At 39.7% G+C, this 20,420-nt stretch overlaps 1 pseudogene; it reads left to right on the top strand.

Annotated features, from left to right (window-relative positions):
- Positions 1 to 13,477, top strand: part of LOC119804474 — a 65,667-nt pseudogene extending 52,190 nt beyond the window's left edge.
- Positions 13,478 to 20,420: the final 6,943 nt, after the last annotated feature.

Genomic DNA, 20,420 nt, shown 5'->3' on the forward strand with positions numbered 1-20,420 from the left:
GTAAATCTTCATAGAGAATCCCATTAGAGTCATGTTTAAAAGTGGCAAGATTATTGGCTTTATTGGCTTTTGAGTTTTCATGTGTACTGAACTGTACATAGTCCTTTTCTGTTTTCCTCCTGTCAACTATGAGATCTGGTGTCAGAATACCTGTTTCTTATACCGTTTTGTTTGCTACTTTTAATCTGTCGTGATTTAAGAATTATGATAAGGTTATGTTGATATGTATTTGCAAAATGAGTAACTGTGCCTTCTGTTTCAAAGCGCGTTAGCTTGAGCTGGGGAGGTAGCCTAGTAGTAGAGTGCTTGCTTAGGATGCACAGGCCCTGGGTTCTATGCTCAGAAGAAGAAAAGTCAGCTGTGTGTGATGGCAAATGCCTGTGACCCCTGCCATCCCAGCAATTTGTGACGCCGAGGAAAGAAGAGCATGAGGACAGGTCCAGCCTGGGCTACATAGAGCAAGACCCTCCAAAAGTATGGGCAAGAGCTTTACTACATTAGCTTGATGACCACTCTCTCATTTCTTCTCTATCGTCCCTTTCTTCTTTTTTTCAAGATAAGCTTTCTTTGTGTAGTCTTAACTGTCCTGGAACTAGTTCTGTAGGAACTCATAGAGCTCCGCCAGCCTCTGCCTCACGAGTGCTGGGATTAAGGTTGCGCACCATCATGCTGGCTTTACCCCTTTCATTCTTTCTGGTTCTTAGCTGGATTTAGAAACTGGCCAGCTAGCATATTGCTATGGAGAGGTTTGGAGACAGACAAAGGCAATAGGCAAAAGTCAGTAGTGACAGTGCTTGTGGGCACTTACTGCTCTTCCAGAGGTCCTGAATTTTGTTTCCAGCACCCATATGAAACAGTTCATAGTTGCCTAGAAGTCCAGCTCCACTGGATCTAACACAGTGACATGCACACACACACACACACACACACACACACACACACACACACACACGCACACACACTAAATACTTTTTTAAAAAACATTAGCTTTAAAAAAGAAGTAAAATGCAGTAGCTATGTTTTTATTATTTTTTATAATACTTTTTTTAACCGTAGTAGTCTTTCAAACAATCCTGTCCTAGAACTTGCTCTGTAGACAAGTCTGACCTTGAATTTAGAGATCCTCCTGTCTCTGTCTCTCAAGAGTTGGGATCAAAGGTGTGTGCCACCACTGCCTGGCTCAAACAAATCTTTTAAGTCCTCAAAAGTCAGAATTAGCTATGTCCATTCTAAGGCCTGACTTTTGAACTAGGACTGGGACAAATTGGTTTGAAAGGCAAACGGTCGACTCTGGGGCTTTCATGCTGCCTTTCTAGCTCCATGGGAGAAGGCCTGCTTAACACTTCCAAGGCCCTAGGTTCAACTTCAGAAAAAAAATCTTTCAAAAGGTGTCAAAATGAGAATCAATATTTTCTACATTGAAAATGGAGTGTGTACAACTTGTAACATGCTTATTAATTAGAGAATATTCCTTCTAACCTTGCTTATTATCCTCACACCCAAATATATTTCATAATATACTTCAGTGAAGTATTTACTAATTTAATGGTTTTTCTCAATACTCTCAGCTTTAAAAATGAACCACAGTTGATTAATTAATTTAATTATACTGGGACCTGGAATGAGGGCTTTCTGCATTCAAAGGAGGGGCTCCTCTGCCTTCCTTTTTACTACTAATTTTGAGTCAGCCTCACTAAGTTACATAAGCTGCTCTTGAGTTTGTGATCCTCCTGTCTTAGCTTCCTGAGCAGCTGAGTTCCCTCGTATGCCTGTACGAGTAGCATGTTACTCGATGCTCGGATTCAGGGGGCTTTTAAAGATGTTTGTTATTCTTTCCTATGTAATCAGTTCAGCTTTCCAATGACAAAGGTAGTCATTGATTTCTTTTGGTTTGCCCTAAATACAACCCACACACATATTTTTAAAAGATGCCTGTTTGAAAGATTAGTTAATAGAATTCCTTGCACCACACTATGAAGACATAGTTGGAGAGGCATCTTTAGAGCTTCAAAGGCAAAGGCATATTTGAGTCTGTCATTTTCTGGTATATAATATGTTTAGCAATATTTATGGCAATTACAAATCTTTCATTTCTAAAATGACAACTTCAATCTGTGTAGAGATATTGATGAGTCTCAAGTTTAAACTTAGTAATGTAAACAAACACGGGTAAAAAGTGGTGAATACTTCTAGAGAAGGTGGGGCTAAAATTTGAAAATATGTTAGTAAGAGATTACTTTTAGTACTATGTGGATGAATGAAGGCTTGGAATAAAGAGTTTAAAGGATTAATGGTGCTACACACCTTTAATCCCAGCACTTGGGAGGAAGAAGTAGGCAGATCTCTATGAACCTGGTCCACAAAGTGAGTTCCAGGACAGCCAGAGTTATGTAGAGATCCTAGATCCTATTTCAGAAAGGGGTAGGGGAAGATGAGAAAAGGGTGGGTTAGTGGGAGTAGGGGGTAGAGAAGGAAAAACATTTGAGAATTGTGTGATAGTCTTTTTCTATGTAATGTTAAAAATTTAAATCTTGTGCTTGTTTTTAGGTCTGCTCATATGCACTCCCTGTTTGCCTTCCTTCTCTTAGTCTTTTTAATTCTTAGGATTTCCTGTTCAGAAGTTACAGTTCTGCTATGCTATTTTCGACTGTGTGCTGAGGTAAAGACACAGATATTAATGTTACTTAAGTATTCTAAAATTGCATTATTGGAATTAGAGTGTGTTCTTAGAAGGGTATTGAAATAAATACTAACTTCGTGATTTTTACTACTTGAGATAAGTTCTATATTATACTTTCCTAATGATATATTTCGACTTTGATGTAGCTACCGAGTGCTACTTTAGATGCAAGATTTAAAAAGAAAGCAATTTCTCTTTGGGTGGTTACTGTAATTTCTGCTTGTTATTCAGTTAACATTGAAAAAATATGGCAGTGGGGGGCTGGTTTGAGTTTAAAAATATGGAGGTAGGTGACTAATTTTTGTTTAGACATGTAAAAGACATTGTACAGTGATTTTGAAAAACAATTAAAGGATTCTTTGTAGTGTCAGCAAGGATTATATTTTGTGGGATTGAGGTCCCCGCTGCAGGTCCTTTTCTCTTCTTCTAATATATTTCTCTTCTTCTATATATGTTCTGGAATTCGCTCTATAGACCAGGCTGGCCCTGAACTCACAGAGACCCACCTGCCTCTGCCTCCTGAGTGCTGGGATTAAAAGCCACCACCACCCGGTTATGTCTTTCTTAAAATCTATCTATCTATCTATCTATCTATCTGTCTGTCTGTCTGTCTGTCTGTCTGTCTGTCTGTCTGTCTGTCTGTCTGTCTATTTATGTGTGTGCCCTTTTAATTGCTAAGCCATCTCTCTAGCCTCACCTTGTTTTAGGGTTAGCACTAGGGTTAGGTTAAATCTCATAAATCATTTTATTATTGTTAAATGTCATTGAAGGTAACAATGAAGAATTATGAGAATGATTATAGTACTTGTTGCTTTGCAGCATTTTATTCTTTAGATGTAGGTATGAAATATATAATTAAATATGTATTATATTTAGCTACTGATAAATTTTCTGGTACATTTTTGTCATAAATAGAAGATGTAACAATCATTAATGAGCCTAAAGAAGCAAGCATATGGAACGGGACTGATGGAACATGTGACCAAACCAGACTCTCTGAATGTGGCCGAAGGTGGAGGCTGACTGAGAAGCCAAGGACAATGGTGATGGGCTTGGATTCTGCAGCGTGGACGGGCTCTGTGTGGGAGCCTTGTCAGCTTGGTTGCTCACCTACCTGGACCTGGGGGGAGTTGGGAGGACCTTGGACTTAACATAGTGAAGGGAACCCTGATGGCTCCTTGGCCTGGAGAGGGAGAGAGTGGGGGTATGGGTGGAGGGGAGGGGAGGGAAGAGGGAGGAGGAGGGGAGGAGATGGAAATTTTCAATAAAAAAATTTAAAAAAGAAAAAAAAAAAAGAAAATATTTGGGACATCTTGAACATCAATAATTAACCAGAAGATGTTGGTACCAAACATCAGTATACATGGGGCTAGAGTTTATTACAGAAGAAGGCACATCATAATGAGCAAGGGAAAAAGACACAGTTCATGAGTCATGGCAAGATCAGGCTTCATATTGACCTCAGTCGTGTCCCCCATAGATGCTGAATTTAGCTAGAAAATCCCATTAGCTACAAGGTCTATCTTTAATTTCCATAATATTTTTTCTAGTATCTGACCTAAGTCATCACTAGACATAGTATTACACTTTTTAAAATGGGTTTCATTATAAAATTTTCTTCTATTTTTTAGATTATAATTACATTTTTTCATTTCCTGAATACCCTCCCTGAATACCCTTCCTTATACCCTTCCTTGTTTTCTTTCAAATTTGTACCATCTTTTTAAAATTGATTTGCGTAATACATGTATATGTGTGCGTGTGTGTATGTGTACATATAAATCCTTAAATACAACCTGCTCAGTCTGTATAATGTTACTTGTATGTATGTTTTCAGAGATAACCATTTGGTATAAAATAAGCAATTGGTGTACTCTTCCGGGCAAAGACTGTTTCCCCCATCCTTAGTGTCCCTTAGTTGTTTTTGTGTAGTGTTGAGGCCTCATGGGTTTCCCTTCCCCATCCACTTCGATATGTTTGTGAAACTTCTCTTCCCAACAGATGGAGAACACTACAGCAGATCACACCAATCAAAACACAGAGTTTTGGAGCCCAGTTCTAACAGATACATCTGCAAAACACTTCTGTACCTAAGGCTCAGTGAATACTGAGGAAGACGGTGACAAAAATATTTGTAAGAGTCAGAGGATCAGGGAGCTTGCTGTGAGACTTCCTAGTAATGCCAAAAGCTGTACCCATGAAACCTCCACCAACATAACTGCCCAATCATGAGCTTTTCTTCTATTTATATGTATTTGGTCATATTTATGCCATAACTTTTTCTTTTGTGGCCCTTACTCCCTTTGATACCATTCTTTCCAACTCGTTCCCCCTTCGCTGTCATATCTTTTCCTTTTGGTAACCCATAGAGTTTAGTTAGGATTTCTTACAGGAGCATGGGGGAGGGGTTATGCATAGGACATGTGTAACTTACAGGTGGCTATATCACTGAAGAAAATACCTCTCCCTTTTCTAGCAATCATTAACTTCATTTACATACTCGGTGAGGGCGGGGTCTTGTGATCTGTTCTCTTCTGTGATAGAATGTTAATAGTCTCAGTCTTGTACATGCCTGGTGCTGAGAATCACAGTTTCTGAGAGTTCGAGAGTGCAGTGACCATGCCACGCACAGTAGAAAGCAGCCTATAATACTCTGCAACTTTCCTCTGACTTTTTTTCTGCTCCTTATTCCCATGTCTCCTGAGACTCAGCGGTGGTTATATAGGTGTCACATTAGGGCTAAACAGTAGATTCTTGCCACTACTGTTGGTTGCCCACTAGTATTAGATAGTCATTTGGTCATAAGACATGGATGAATCAAGCTGAAACTGACCTGGCATCTCCCTCCCTGTTGTATGGTTCTTATAGTAGTAAAGAGGATAGAGATTACCATAGGAGAATTGTCATATTAGCAGTCCTACTTAGCTATGGACCCTTCATGTTATATTATCAAATAGCCAGGCAATGCATCTGGCCATTGGTGCAATAGTGGCAAGTCTGTTACTGGGGAAGCCAATTGATTTTTACTGGACTTGAGATACTGTGAGCAGGCAGAAATTCATGCCTTCTGTAGTAAGCTTAGTCAACATCCTATTTGGTCAGATTATTAGCCCTAGTTGTGAACCATTGCTATTGCTTTCCTTAAGTGGGCAAGATGTGCCTGCCATATTTCCGCCTGAATATTTTTATTACCATCGAGCAGTGCTACTGTCCGCTTTTGCCAGAGAGACTTAGTTTTTGCAGTAGATGATAGTTACTACAGAGACTCCAAGCTGGGCACAACAGAACTCATGGCAGGAAAGGAAGTTGAGTTGAATGCCTTCCAAGGCTGAGGCAGTCTTAAAATTGCATTCCTTATGAATTATAACTCCATGCTTCAGAAGGCACATGTGATATCCCTGGAAATAGAGTTTACAGTAGCTAGAGCATCTCAAACATGACATAATTACGTGTTTTATTAAATTGCTTCTGGAAAATCAACTTTTCTTAATTTTTTTAGAAATTTGTATGGGTGCTTTGCCTGCATGTATGCCTGTGCACCATGTGTGCGCCGTGTCTGCAGAGGTGAGAAGAAGACATGAGATTCTCTAGAACTGGCGTTAGAGAGCCACCATGTGGGTGCTGCGAATCAAACCTGGGTCCTGCGAATCAAACCTGGGTCCTCTGGAAGTGCAGCCAGTGATCTTCACCACTGAACCATCTCTCCAGCCACGACATTTTCTACTTTTAATTAGTAATGCTATAGAGTTCATCTTGTGTTATAAATATAACTGCTAGTCCATTTATAGTTAAGATTTCACCTAAGCAGTGTTTATTTCTGTTTTTACAGGATTGTGGTTGGTGGTGGAGAGCCTTTTGGACCGGCAGTTTTACATCCATTTATATTCTTCTGCAGTTCATTACTTCTTTGCCAAACTCAGGTCACTGGCATCAGAAGCACCTTGATGTCCTTTGGGTACACATTGATTCTAGTGCTAGTTTTCTTCCTTTTCACAGGTACGGGACGACAAAATTATGCAGTATATTTTAGTATCTCTAAAAAGTCAGGCATTTGTAATCTTGTAAGCGTCAATAACTATTAGAGGAAGGTACAAAGAACAAAGTCACCATGTCCATTCATATGTTTTTGGCATCGAATATTATGACGCCTGGGGAACTAAATGTACCTTCCATACTTCCTTGTAAGATTTCTTTTCCTTGTGGATATTTTTAATCATCAGGGACATTTTCCAAACCACAGAATTGGTTAAATGTAACAAACTTTGAATAGGCTCCAAGTACAAAAATTAACAGATTTAAATACCTTTTGAATTATTAAAATTAGATTATTTGGCCACATAAGCAATTACATGTCAAGGACAAGATGTATATACTTGTAAGGATTAGTGAGTTGATGGCTATTATTTGCTTCAAATGTGGTAGAAACATTTTTCATACTTAATGAGTGCTTGAATTAGGTGAAAAAATGAAATGTTTTATAAAATGGCCTAGTTGAAAATATAATAAAATTTCAGAGGCATTAGACCTTCTGAACACAAAAGAATGTTTTAGCTTGCCTCACTAAGTTTGGGTTTTAGTAGCTTAGATTGTATCATTTTTATAAGACAGAGTAGAAAACGTAAGTATTTTCTCAGAGTTAACATTCAGGTTCAGCAAATACATAAAATGAAAACTGGGAGCTGGGGAAGTGCGTCCATGTCTAAAGTGTTTACCATACAAACATAAGGACCTAATTACAGGTGTTTGTCCATTATCATCATGGCAGGGAGCATGGTGGCATGTATGGTGTGGGAGAAGTAGATGAGACCTTTACATTCTGATACACAAGCAACAAACAGGAAGAGAGGGGGAGAGAGAGAGAGAGAGAGAGAGAGAGAGAGAGAGAGAGAGAGAGAGAGAGAGAGGGAGGGAGGGAGGGGAGGAGGGAGGGAGGGAGGCGAGACAGAGAGAGACAGAGAGAGACAGAGAGAGACACAGAGAGAGAGACACACACACACAGAGATACATAGAGAGAGAGAGAGAGAGAGAGAGAGAGAGACAGACAGACAGACAGACACAGACAGACAGACAGAGACAGACAGAGAGAGAGACAGACTCTGGACCTGGCATGGATTTTTGAAATCTCAAAGCCCACCCCTGGTGACATACTTACTCCAACAAGGCCATACTTCCTCCAGGAGGACACACCTAATCCTAGTCCTTTCAAAGCTGTCCACTTCCTGCTGACTAAGCATTCAAATGTATGAGCCTATGGGAGCATTCTTACCCCATCACTACACATGTAGCATCGCTTAGCTACCAGCAGTTCTATTTACAATAAAAGACAAGAGCACTTTTATCATTGTATTCTAACTCAATTCTGCATGTTATTTTCTTTTACTTTTCCCTCTGAAGTACGCAAATAGGGCCAAGGAAAGTAGCTCAGTGGCAGCGCACTTGAGTAGCATGTTCAAGACCAATCCTAGTTTCAGTTCCCAGCAGTACAAGAAAAAACGTTAGGCATATGAATCATAAGCATACATACACCTTGATGTGTTATCATAAAGTGAAACACCATTATTATTAGCACTCACACAGCACCTGATCACCAGCCCTGGAACTGCAGTGGGGCCTTTCTACTCACTTTCTACAAGTGTAGCTACTGCCTTGACTCTCAATAGCAGAGATCAATTTGTCCTAACTTTGAATATAGAAGTATGTACATGTATACAGAATAAAATCTTTTATGTCTGGTTTCTTTAGCAGCTGTTTTCTTTCTCTCACTATTGCTTGTGAGACTGATCATTACCAATGTCTATAGATGGAGTCTGAGTTCCTCATTTATTTTGTTTTGGATTACTCCATCCGTCCTCATAAGTTACTGGTTATATATTTATGTAGTGTACAGTTAGATACATAGTAATTTCCCCATATTCAGGTGATACCAGTCTAAGACCCCAAGTGGTTGCCTGAAATCATATATAATCCTGGGTCATATATACATATACCCACATAGTGTTTCCTTATACCTACAACTCTATAATAATTTTACATATTTGGCACAGTAAAGATTAACAGTGCTTGTTAATAAAATAGAAAAAATAAAGCATTTATAGGAATAAGTTATGTGACTATGATGTCTCACTTATTTCCTAAATATCTTTTGTACTTTTTTTGTGCTGATGTGAGATGATACAATGTCAACCTGATGAAGTGAAGTAAATGATATTATACATTTTGATATGGTCTTATATGCAAGGGTTACATGAACATGTTTTGATAGTTGACCTGAAAGCTGAGACACTTACTAAGTGAATAATAAGGTAGTTAGTATACACACCACAGTGGACAAAGGGATAGCTTAGCTTAGATAGAATTGAGGAAGGATGTAAAATTTTATCATGCTATTCAGAATGGCACACAATTTCCGAGTTATGAATTATTTATTTTTGAAATTTTCTACTCAATATTTTTGGATCATTATTGATTCATGCCTGGTTTTATTTGTTTCTTTTTCTTTTCTTTTCTTTTTTTGGGACAGGGTTTCTCTGTGTAATAATTCTGGCTGTTCTGGAACTCACTCTGTAGGTCAGGCCTGCCTCTGCCACCAAAGTGTTGGGATTAAAGGCATGTGTCCCCACAACCTGGCCAAGCCTGGCTTTCTATGTGGATGCTGGGATCAAACTCAGATCTTCATGTAACTAAAAGCAAAGCAAAGCAAAGCAAAGCAAAGCAAAGCAAAGCAAGCAAACAAACAAAAAGCCTAGCAAGACCACATATAAGAGTCATTTACCAGACAAAGCATAATCACTTCTGGCTTATTTTCTTTCATCAACAAGTACTTTAACTCACATTGCCTTTTCCTGGGAACCATATTGCAAGTGCTGTTTTATTTTCTTCCAAAATAGATGTAATCCTGAATAATCATGTTTTCTAATAAATCACCTTCCCCATTGGTGTCTCCACCAGCTGTTAACTTGGCTCTCTGTTTATCATAGTATTCTGAATAGTGACTCTCAATGATAAATAGCAATCTCTCTCTCTTTTTAAAGATTTTGTTTATTTTATATGTGTGGGTGTTTTGCCTACACGTATGTTTTCATACCACATGTGTGCAGAGATGTGGAGGCCAGAGATGTCAGCTCCTCTAAAACTGGAGTTACAGATACATTGTTAGCAGCTTTGTGGCTGCTGAGAATTAAACCGGGGTTCTCTGAAAGTGCAACCAGTGTTCTTACCGCTAAGCCATCCATCTCTCCAGCTCCTGAATATGATCTCTTGACAAAACAAATAGACCTTCTCTGGTTCATTCCTTGACTCCACTATATCATTTCTCAAACCTATTCTGTGAAATTCAACTTTTGCATTCTTCCCTGGTTCCCACTCCATGCTTTCTGCTTTCCTTTCGTGTGTTATCTAACTCCAACTTTATTACCATTTTAATCTTTCAGTCCTCCGTTCCTATACATTCACATCTTAGAGCTTATCCATTCTCAGTGTTCTCAAGGCTTACTGTCCTCTGTCCTCCATTCTGTATCTTTATCACCAATTGTATTTTGAGCAGTTGTGTGTCTTGTTGGTACTTCACATTCCACACATGATCCCAGCTTAAATAAGTGCTCCCTTTCCTTCAAGCTATGCACCTTAATCTTTTTCTCTCTTTCCTGGCTAAGCTTTTTGGCTGTTTTGATCTTGTATAGGTCTTGTGCACATAGCCACAGCTATTATAAGTTCATGACTATGATAGCCGTGTCATATACAGATGCCATTTCACAGCCTCCTCCGCATCTCACTTGTCCGCTGAAGAACTGAAATCCCGTTGAGATCAGGACCTGCTATTGCCTATTCAAGAGCATCATTCTTGAAGTGCATAGAGCATGGACGGCAGGAGATACTATCAAGTCACCATATTTCTGTATCCGGTTTACTATTAAATCACAGGTGTGAGAACTGTGTTAATTGTGGCTCTCAATCAGATCACGGAAACGTTATTAGATAATAAAGTGTGATTTTGGCATCTCTTTTTCAAGACAGTTCTTTTTGGAGCTCTGTTTACCTGCATTATCTTAAATGGCATGCTTTTTATATATATTTAAATCTGTATGTTTTGATCATATTCTTTCTCTTCCCTCAACTCCTTAAAGATCCTTTCCCAACGCCACTCACCCCCACAACACCAAAAAAACCCATGGAGTCCAGTTTTTGTTGACCTATTACTTCCTTAGCATGTGGCCTGTCCTGGAGTGTGGTTGATATACCCAATGTCTCTCCATTGAGGAAAACTTTTTTTTTTCTCCTAGCAGCTATAAAGGGAAAATAGATTTTTGGTTGGGGCAAGACCTTGTGTCCTCTTGCCTTTCTTTAAGTTTGGATTTTGTCTGGCTTGAACTGATGCAGTTCTTGGATATGCTTTTAGAGTCTTTGTGAGTTCATATGTGCATCAGTCCTGTTGTTTCTGGAAAATTCCACTTCCTTAGAATCATCTACTACCTCCAGCTTTTACCATTGTTCCTCCTCCTCTTCTGCATAGATCCATGAGCCTTGAGAAGAGGGGTGTGATAAAGATATTCCATTTAAGGCAGAGCAATATAAAGTTTGTCACTCTCTATACATTATCCAGTTCTGGGCCTCTGTCTTGATCACCATCTACTGCAAGAAGAAATTTCTCTGATGAAGACTGAGTGACGCACTAATCTTTTGGAATAGCAACATGCCATTAGGAGTTGTTTTACTTCCATTTTCACTTAGCTGAATACTAGCAGGATTTCTCTAGAGCCTATGACTTATTGAGTCTCAGGTCATTGGCCTTGTTAATAGTGCCAGATATTAATTAGCTCTCTTTCATGGAGCATAAACCATACCTAGGTCCTCTGCATTATTGCTCTTAACTTCTGAGCCATCTCCCCATACCCTCAAAAACTTGATTTTCAAACTATGCATACCACGTCAATGAAATCATAATTTCTGGGCTTGAAACACACAGGTTACATTTCACCAGGCATTTTTAAGTTGAAATCAGTGTTGAGGACTGCTGTATTTAGATAAATCCCACGTATTGATATATTTCAAGTTCCAAGACAGAATATTTGTGATGTTTCTTTAGTAACATTGGAGAGTTCTTATAATATGAAATTATATATGAAAGGAATATGTCCTGAAGTATATAATGATAACTTATACTTTCCATGTTCTAATTTATCCAATCCAGTTTATACTAATATTGGTGTGTTTTGGGGGAGTTAAGGTCTAAATTTCTGTCCACCTAGTACCATTTATAAAGATTGCAGCCTGTAATCCCAGCACTTGAAATACTGAGGTAGGAGGATCACCTCAAGTTCAAAGCTAGTAATTTTAAGGCCTGCTTTGAACTTTTTTCAAAACAAACACCCTAAAAATCATCAACCAAAGAAATTTCTTTATACTGTTATATTAGTTTTTGTAGTTGTTATTTTTGTTGAATAATTATTTCACTGTTTACATAGGTCACAGTGTAGCTAATGACCTTTTAGAGGAGGTTTGTTTGTAATTATTCAATGTTTTAAGCCATAGTATTAAGATTAACTTTGTGTTGGTGTTTTTTTCTATAAGATTGTAGGTTATTTTCATAAAAATCCTCACAAATAGGATATTGTTCCTGTTTATAAGACAATTTGATTTGAAAACTAATAGGTACTCTGGATATATATTTCATTTCCATTATTATATAATAATAATGATATTTTATATTTCTCTGTGTGTGTGCATGAGTGTGTGTGTGTGGGGGGGGGGCTAGAGTTTCATGTCAGGTATCCTCAGTCATTCTTCACAGTATTTTTTGAAACAATTATTGAACCTGAAGCTAACCAATTGGCCATACCAGCTGGCTGATCAACTACCAGGGTCCTCATGTTTCTGCCTCCCAACATTGTGATTATAGGCAAACACCATAGCACCCAGAAATTATAAGGGTGTGGGATCTAAACTCAGTCTCTCTTTCTCTCTCTCTCTCTCTCTCTCTCTCTCTCTCTCTCTCTCTCTCTCTCTCTCTCTCTCTCTCTCTCTCTCTCTCTCTCTCTCTCTCTCTCTCGGTTTCTCTGTGTAGCACTAACTGTCCTGGAACTCACTTTGTAGACCAGTATGGCCTTGAACTAACAGAGATCTGCTTGCCTCTGCCCCCGAGTGCTGGGATTAAAGTCATGTGCCACAATTGCTTGGCCCAGTTCCTCGTTTTTGTGTGGCATACACTTTACTGACTGAGCCAGCCATCCTCAGAGCCGGTTACTTATATTTTCTAAATTCTGAAACAAATTACAAGAACTTTATATCAGAAAGTGGTCTTGAGCCTCTTTGAAATGGAGAACATAAGATGATAATTTTATTTAATATTTGGGTCCGGTTAGAGACTTATAGAATTCAATCAGAAGGATGCTCTCACCTGTTTATAGGTGACTGCTTCTGGCCTTGTTGCTCACCCTAATTGCTTAGCAAGAGAGCCTGGTGATTTATCTTGTTTTGGTACAGGGTCTCACTATGTAGCCTAGGATGGCCTTGACTTAGTTTGATTTTCCTGCTTCAGCATCTTAAATGCTAGGTATACTGGTGGGTACCACTATGGCAGCTGAACCTGATGACTTTTATTTGATCATGTATAAATCTTGAGATTTAAAGATTCGGTACCCTGCCTCGAAGCAGCCATATTTGTATTTTTAAGAAATCTTCATTTACTGACAATGATACATGGCTAACGAAGATATTTTACATTGTGTTTCAGGGACAGTTGGATTTTTTCCTTGCTTCTGCTTTATTGTTACAGTCTATGGTGTGATGAAAGTAGATTAATGAATTTTCCCAGAGATGTGTCAAAGCACATAACCCTTGCTTTCAAACACCTGTGTATCTATGTAAATATCTGCTGTGCTACATATATATGTATTCTCTAAGTTACATTCAGTTAAAGAGTTCATAAAGGCAAAATCTCACTGTCTAGCCTCAGTTTCTTTGACATAAAATACTGATTAGTGGAAGAAAATAGATTGCTAAAATGATTTATTCTCAGTCACAGTCCCTTGAATAAAAAGATTTCATTTAAAGTAATCAGATCAGTCATTTTCTCCATCCAACGCCAGGTGACGGTTCTATGGTGATATGCAAGATATTCATGAGTATGGCAATAGGATCTGGACATTTCTGGCTCCCTTTCCTCAGCTGCCCAAGGAACTAGCTGGGGGCATCTTCCTGGACACCTGGGAACCCCTCTAGAGTCAAGTCTCTGCCAACCCTAGAATGGCTCCCTTAATTAAGATATATAATTCCTTGTTCCCATATCCACCCTTCCTATATCCCAACCATCCTATTCCCCCAAGCTCTCCCCATCCTCCACTTCACACTTTTCTCTCCCATCCCCCCATCCCCCCATCCCACCCCACCCCCAAGTTCCCATTTTTTTGTCCGGCAATCTTGTCTACTTCCAATATCCAGGAGGATAACTATATGTTTTTCTTTGGATTCACCTTCTTATTTAGCTTTTCTAGGATCACGAATTATAGGCTCGATGTCCTTTTCTTATGAGTGAGTACATCCCATTTTCATCTTTTTGGGCCTGGGTTACCTCACTCAGGATGGTGTTTTCTATTTCCATCCATTTGCATGCAAAATTCAAGATGTCATTGTTTGGAGCACCAGACTGAGCTCCCAAGGTCCTGATGAGGAGCAAAAGGAGGGAGATCATGAGCAAGGAAGTCAGGACCGTGAGGGGTGCGTTCACCCATTGAGATGGCAGGACAGAATTAACGGGAGACCACCAAGTCCAGTTGGAATGGGACTGATGGAACAGGCGACCAAACCTGACTCTCTGAATGTGGCTGACGGTGGAAGAGGACTGAGAAACCAAGGACAACGGCGATGGGCTTGGACTCTACAGCATGGATGGGTTCACTGTGAGCCTTGTCAGTTTGGTTGCTCACCTTCCTGGACTTAGGGGGAGTTGGGAAGACCTTGGACTTAACATAGTGAAGGGAACCCTGATGGCTCTTTGGCCTGGAGAGGGAGGGAGTGGGGGTATGGGTGGAAGGGAGGGGAGGGAAGGGGGAGGAGGAGGGGAGGAGATGGACATCTTTAATAAAAAATGAGGAAAAAAAGTAATCAGATCAGAAAAAGGAGGCATATTTTATTTTATTTTTTTTCCTCATGGTTTATTTTTTTTATATTTAAAAATTTCCATCTTCTTCCCTCCTCCTCCCCCCTCCCTTCCCTCCTCCTCCCCCTTCCCTCCCCTCCTTCTCCCCCTTCCCTCCCCTCCCCTCCACCCATACCTCCCCTCCCTCCCTCTCAAGGCCAAGGAGCTATCAGGGTTCCCCACTCTATGCTAAGTCCAAGGTCCTCCCAACTCCCCCCAGGTCCAGGAAGGTGATCGACCAAGCTGAGAAGGCTCCCACAGAGCCCGTCCATGAAGAACAATCAGAGCCCAGAGCCATTGTCCTTTGCTTCTCAGTCAGCCCCCCCTGTTGGCCACATTCAGAGAGACGGGCTTGGTCGCACGATCCATCAGTCCCAAGGAGGCATATTTTAAAAAACGATATACATTGGGATTTTTTTCACATGAAGTTTTTTTTTTCCCAATTCTGCTTCTTGATGCTGTTTAGAGTGCCTATTTTCTCTGTCAGAACAATATTTCATTAGCACTATATGACAACTTTTAGGTAAAATGTTTTTGTGACTGAAATTGATGATACAAGCTATATTATATTTTATATCTATATGGCTGTTTTAAAAAATGTACGTGTGTTAGTTTGGGTTACTACTGCTATTATGATGAATACCATAACCAAAAGTAAGTTGGGGAGGAAAGGATTTATTCAGCTTCCACTTCCATATCAGAGTTCCTTTTCAAAAGAAGTCAGGAGAGGAACTCAAGACTAACTGGAACCTGGAAACAGGAGCTGATGCAGAGGCCATAGAGGGGTGCTGCTTACTGGCTTCCTCTCCATGACTTGCTCAGTCTACTTTCATATAGAACTCAGAGCCACAAGTCCAGGGATGGAACCACCCAGAGTGGGCTGGGGCCCCCGCCATCAATTACTAATTAAGAAAATTCCCAACAGATTTTTCTATAGCTCCATATTATAGAAGTATTCCCTCATTTGTAGCTTCCTCCTCTCTAACGACTCTAGCTTGCATCAAGTTGACATAAAATTAGTCAGTAGAGTAGTTAGTTTAAATTGTAGAGTTTATAAAAAGATTCAATGCTACTATCTTATTGCTCAGTAAATCCTACACATTTCTAGATATTTGTATTCTATCTCCTCTAGCTTAAAACACATGTTTTGTTAGTCTATTTCTGTTTACAGTCATTTGGAGGGCAAGACTGTTCGATTTGTGTCTTAGTTTTACATAGGTAACATATCCTTGGATTCCAGGTTTATAAAATTTATCTTCCTTTACAATTTTCCATGAATGTGGGAGATGGGTGTATGGATCTCATGGAGCACGTGTGAAGGTCAGAGGACAACCACAGGAGTCAATGATCTTCTACCATGTGGGTTCCAGGGACTGAACATAGGCCATCAGGGCTTTTGTTAAGTGCCCTTATGTCTAAGCCATCACCAGTCACTGCTGTCCATGTTTATAATTACTACTGCTATTATTATGTCTTACTTTTCCTACATGGATGTGTGCGGGTATGTACATGACATGGCACACAAGTGGAACACAGAGAACACTTTGTGGGATTCTGTTCTCTCCTTCCATCACCTGGGCTCTAGGGATCACACCCAGGTCATCAAGCTTGGTGGCAAGTCCTTTATCCACTGAGCCATCTTGATGGTCCTTATGTATTGATTGATTTAGACTAAACAATAGGTTATTCTCTGAATATTGGACATTTCTATTACAAATATTCCTCGATCTTATTTGTGGTTTTGAGGGAGCAGTCACAAAAATCATATATATTTCATGTAGTAAATTTTATTGATAACTGTCTCAATTAGGAAAATATTTGAAAAATATTTATTCACACTCTTCAATTTATGAACATTCCCAACATATCCTAAAGATGAAGAATTGTTCTTGTGTGCCTGGCTCAAGGGCTCAAAGAGGTCATATTACCTTTCAGGGAAAGGATGGCTAGACTGAAATGGGGGAAAGAAGACATGAGACATTTGTAGCATGGGGGCCTGCTTGTTTGGGTTTCTGTCCTGCCCGGTTCCCACATCAGGTAAGCCCCAAAGAAAATTACGCGGTGGTCTCCATAAGTTATAAACTGATTGGCCCATTAGCTCAGGCTTCTTATTAACTCTTATAATTTATATTAACCAATTATTCTTATCTATGTTAGCCACATGGCTCAGTACCTTTTTCAGCAGGGCAGGTCACATCTTGCTTCTTCGGTGTCTGGACAGGATCAGGGAGGGAGCTTCTCTCTTCCCAGAATTCTCCTGTTCTCATTGCCCTGTCTCTACTTCCAATCTGGTTGTCCCGCCTATACTTCCTGCCTGGCTACTGGCCAATCAGCATTTATTTAAAACATAATTGACATAATACAGAATTGTTCCGCCCTAAAGATTTCCATTCTGAGAGAAGGAGAGGGCAATTAAGGAGTGATTGGTTGACACTTGGAAGAAAATCAGTCACTTTCTCGGTAGCAAGGCCTGCCATTATCTAAATAAGAAGGATCTATATTGTGACTTATGACAAATGAGCCTGACTCTATTGCAGAATTATTGGAAGGGTGGGCACAAAAGGGCCCAGAAGGTCTCCTGACTGGAGTTTTCAGATTCCTCATAATCTAGGGCTTAGGTCTTGAAGCCTGCCTAAGGAAAAAAAAACTGCTTGTTAGGATTCTTTGGAGCTTATTCCATTCTACAAATATTCTAAACTAAACAGTGTTGCATGGAGCTTCAGGGAGCACATTTACCACCAGTTTAGCTGCCTGAAAATGTTATGTAGGCTTCCACTACTTTTTTTTTGTTTTGAAAATGGTTTTCTAGAAAAGAAAATTTATTGCTTAAACAAAATAAAAAAGGTGTTGTTGCACGAGTGGTGTTCATAGATTAAGATAAAGGTAGGTCTCAGGACAACCATCTTTGAACATCTTGAAAGTGTGTAAGTCAATATTAGATTGGCTTTGTAGTTAAGTGGAGAAGAGCTCTTTAATTTGATTGAAATGAGGTTGAATAGCAACCTGAGCCTCCTTGTATAGGTTCATGAATATAACTTCAGCAGTATAAGCCCTGCATTTGCTTATACCACTGCTAATGAGAGGATCAAGAGAGAAGCCAATAGTAGGCCAAATGCTTTGTCTCAAAAAGAACTAGAGGTTCTTAAATACTAGACATATTAACCCATCTTATCTGTGTACTGTTTTCTTTTTTCTCTTTACATTTATTTTATTTTTTAAAACAATCCTTTTATTTTGCATACCAGTTCTAGTTCCCTCTCCCTCTTCTCCTTCTGCTCCCCATACCTTCCTCTCACTCCACCTCCCATCACTCCTCAGAGAGCGTGAAGCCTCCCATGGGGAATCAACAAAGTCTGGAATATCACTTGAGGTTGGACCAAGACACAACCCACCCCCCATATCTAGGCTTAACAAAGTATCCCTCCATAGGAAATGGGCTCCAAAGAGCCAGTTAATGCAGTAGGAATACATATTTGTTCCACAGCCAGTGGCCCCACAAACTGTCCAAGCCACACCCAACTGTCATCCACATTCAGAGGGCCTAGTTTGGTTCTATACAGGTTCCCCAGCTGTCAGTCCAGAGTCAGTGAGCTCCCACTAGCTTGGGCCAACTGTTTCTGTGAGTTTGTCCATCATAATCTTGACACCTTTCCTCATAGTATCACTCCTCTCTCTCTACCACTGGTCTCCAGAAGCTCAGCTCAGTGGATCTCTGCATCTGTTTCCATCAGTTACTGGATGAAGGTACTATGATGACAATTAAGGTAGTCATCAATCTGATTACAGGGGAAGGACAGTTAAAGCACCCTCTCCACTATTGTTTAGACTCTTAGCAGGGTCATCCTTGTTGGATTCCTGGGAATTTCCCTAGTGCCAGGTTTATCACTAACCCCATAATGGCTCCCTCTATCAAGATATCTCTTGCCTTGCTCTCCCATTCTGACCTTCCCCATCTCGACCTTCCCAATCACACATGTTCTCTTCCCTTCCCCTTCTCCACTACCTACTCCCCTTTCACTCTTTCCCCTCTCACCACATTCTCAATTTACTCAGGAGAACTTGTCTATTTCTCCTTCCCAGAGGGATCCATATATGTCTCTTTTAGGGTCCTCCTTGAATCCTGGCTTCTCTGGGGTTGTGGACTGTAGTCTGGTTATCCTTTGTTTTATGTCTAATATCCACTTATGAGTAAGTACATACTGTGTTTGTCTTTCTGGATCTGGGTTACCTCACTCAGGATGGTTTTATCTAGTTCCATCCATTTGCCTGCAAATTTCAAGATGTCATTGTTTTTTACCACTGAGTAGTACTTCATTGTGTAAATGTACCACACTTTCTTTATCCATTCTTTGGTTAGGGGCATCTAGGTTGTTTTCAGGTTCTGGTTATTATAAATAATGCTGTTATGAACATGGCTGAGCAAAAGTCTTTGTGGTATGATTGAGCATCCTTTGGATATATGCTCAAGAGTGACATTGCTGGATCTTGAGGTAGATTGATTCACAATTTTCGGAGAACCTGCCATACTGATTTCTAAAATGCCTGTACAGGTTTGCACTCTCACCAGTTATGGAGGAGTGTTCTTGCTCCATTTCCTCTCCAGCATGAGCTGTCCTTAGTGTGTTTGATCCTTAGCCATTCTGACAGGTGTGAGATGGAATCTCAGAGTTGTTTTGGTTTACATTTGTCTGATGATTAAGGATGTTGAGCAATTCCTTCGGTGTCTTTCAGCCATTTGAGATTCCTCTGTTAAGAATTCTCTGTTTATATCTGTACCCCATTTTCAAATTGGATTATTTGGTTTGTTCATGCCTAGTTTCTTGAGTTCTTTATATATTTTGGAGATAAGCCCTCTGTCAGATACGGGATTGGGTGAAAATCTTTGTCCATTCTGTAGGCTGCCATTTTGTCTTGTTGACATTGTCCTTTGCCTTTCAGAAGCTTCTCAGTTTCAGAGGGTCCCATGTATTAATTGTTATTTTCAGTGTCTGTGCTACTTGTTTTTCTTATATTTAGGAAGCAGTCTCCTGTGCCCATGTGTTCAAGTGTACTTCCCACTTTCTCTTCTATGAGATTCGGTGTGGCTGGATTTATATTGAGATCTTTGATCCATTTGGACTTGATTTCTGAGCATGGGGATAGATATGGATTTATTTGCATTCTTCTACATGCATCCAGTTATTCCAGCACCATTTGTTGAAGATGTTTTCTTTTCTCCATTTTAGCTTCTGTCAAAAATTAGGTGTTCATAGGTGTGTGGATTAATATCAGGGTCTTTGATTCGATTCTATTGGTCCTCCTGTCGGTTTGTGTGCCAATACCAAGTTGTTTCCATTATTATAGCTCTCTAGTAGAGCTTGAAGACAAGGAGTGTGATGCCTCCACAAGTTTCTTTATTGTACAGGATTGGTTTGTCTATCCTGTTTTTTTGTTTTTGTTTTTCCATATGAAGTTGAGTATTCTTTCAAGTTCTATGAAGGATTATGCTGGAATTTTGATGGGGATTTCATTGAATCTGTAGATTGTATTTTGTAAGATTGCCATTTTTATTTTATTACCTATCCAAGAGCATAGGAGGTCTTTCCATTTTCTGATATCTTCTTCAAT

This window comes from Arvicola amphibius, chromosome X, assembly GCF_903992535.2.
Source record: "Arvicola amphibius chromosome X, mArvAmp1.2, whole genome shotgun sequence".
Taxonomy (NCBI): Eukaryota; Metazoa; Chordata; class Mammalia; order Rodentia; family Cricetidae; genus Arvicola; species Arvicola amphibius.